This window comes from Octopus bimaculoides, chromosome 4, assembly GCF_001194135.2.
Source record: "Octopus bimaculoides isolate UCB-OBI-ISO-001 chromosome 4, ASM119413v2, whole genome shotgun sequence".
NCBI lineage: Eukaryota > Metazoa > Mollusca > Cephalopoda > Octopoda > Octopodidae > Octopus > Octopus bimaculoides.
This window is the reverse complement of record NC_068984.1, coordinates 57,559,107-57,561,455: the sequence shown is the minus strand read 5'-3', so window position 1 is coordinate 57,561,455 and position 2,349 is coordinate 57,559,107.

Genomic DNA, 2,349 nt, shown 5'->3' with positions numbered 1-2,349 from the left:
TTAAACGCTATCGATTCTGCTCTAATCGTCTTCTTCAGCGCCGCACCATTGATTGTTGACGATTATCCCAATCAACTGTCGTTTAATTAATTAGCTTGTAGTGACGCGAAATTATGGCCGCCATTAAGGAAGTACAATTTACGCATGCGCAAGGAACTTGCCTTTCCGGAAGCCCCTCGAGTGCGCATGCGTAGTAAAACCAGTATTTAAAGAGTTTCTTTCACTTTCTAAGTCTCTTAAGCATGATGCATTCGACGTGACAACACCTTGCTCCTCAACGAAGCACTCTCTTGAGCGCGATACCTTCGACGTGACAGCTACTTGCTCCTTTGGCATGCATCAACAAAGCTCTTAACCTTCCAATGCCTATTACAAGTCAACTTGCGGCTGCTAAGCTGAATGACACAGGATTTGTAAAACCAAGCATCTCCAAAAAAATAAAACCTATTTTATTATGTTGTTAATTGTTCTACTGTTTCTTAATATATAATTTTGTTGAAAGGTGATAGAGAGAGACTAATGTCTCTATTGCAACTATCAACCTTTTACAAGCTACTCCAGTCTCCATCGTCTTGTTTTCACAAATGACTCAAAATAACTAACGTATATCCCACCGGAACGGGAGTATTTCTGAACCAAATATTACCACAGTGACCCAGATAATTTTGATAATGAAATTATAAGAAAATTAATTACTGAACGGGACCCCAACAGGCCGAAATGATGGAGAAGACGCAATACTTACGGAGCTCAAGTTACCCTGTCTTGATCATATTCTTTTATTCTTTTGCTTGTTTCAGTCATCTGACTGCGGTAATGCAGGAGCATCGCCTTAAATTGTTTTTGTTGGAGAAATCGACCCCAGAATTTATTCTTTGTAAGCCTAGTACTTATTCGATCAGTTTCTTTTGCCGAACCGGTAAGTTACGGGGACATAAACACACCAGCATCGGTTGTCAAGCGATGGCAAACACAGGCAACACACATAAATACTCACACACACACGCACGCACGCGTGCGCGACCGGCTTCTTCCAGTTTCTGTCTACCAAATCTACTCACAAGGCTTTGGTTGGCTCGAGGCTATAGAAGACACTTGCCCAAGGTGCCACGCAGTGGGACTGAAACCGGAACTATGTGGTTGGGAAGCAAGCTTCTTATATCACAGCCACGCTTGCGCTTATGGCGATAATGATAATAATAATAATAATAATAATAATAATAATATTTTCTAGTAAAGGTACAAAGCCTGAAATTTTGAGGGAGGGGACTAATCAATTACATCGACCCCAGTAACAAATGGTTTACATCGCATGTTTTTCGAATTCTTTGTACATTTGAGCAAAGCTCAATTAGAGGTTTTTGATGTTGTCTGATGCAAGAAAAAAAGTAGATATTTCGAGAACGAATCAATGACAATAAGCAACCTTTCGTCGTAAAATGATCTGATGTAGTTGACATGTATTCGTTGCCAAAATCCAGATGTTTTTGGCCATTAGTTATAATCTTATCTGGTGCATTGGTAACTGGTCGAGATGCTGGACAATCGCAGCTAAACCAGATTGCAGCTATACCAGATCGCAGCTATACCAGATCGCAGCTAAACCAGATTGCAGCTATACCAGATCGCAGCTATACCAGATCGCAGCTAAATCAGATTGCAGCTATACCAGATCGCAGCTACACCAAATACCAGATGCTTAACAATTGCAGCTATACCAGATTGCGTTTTTAGCCAGTAGCAGTATCTAAAACTCATTTGTTTCATTCGGGTCATGACTCAATGATCTTCATGCAGTTTAATCAAAATTTCATTTCGCAATATTTTCTCAATAATTACTCTACGAAAATTGGACTGCAAAATTAATTAAATTCCCGTGCTAATTAATTGTGTCACGTTTTATCCAATTTTCTCCTAAATGTTCGTCTTCAATATTTAGTTTTTCCGACCAGCTATAATCGACGATTTATTTCGAGTAATATCGATTTCAGACTTCATAGTTGATTCTATTTCTTTAGTGGTAACCATGATCAATGCTTTGGGTTATTTCAATTTCAGATAGAAGGATTTTTATGCCTTTCGCCAAAATCGCAATCAGATCTTATCTGCGGTCTTGATAATATATTTGCAATTTTTATGTTGCTTCGAAACTTTGTATCATACAGTATAATTTGTACGATGTCAATAACGTTGTCTAACGCTGCAGTTGTTGAGACTGTAGTAACGCCTGCGCATGCGTAGTCTTACGCATGCGTAGAATTAAACAAGCAAGCGTTTCCCGCTCAATTCATTCTCTTTCTCGCTGGCCAGCGATTGAGCATGGACGTGTGTTTAAAGCTGTCTCTACAA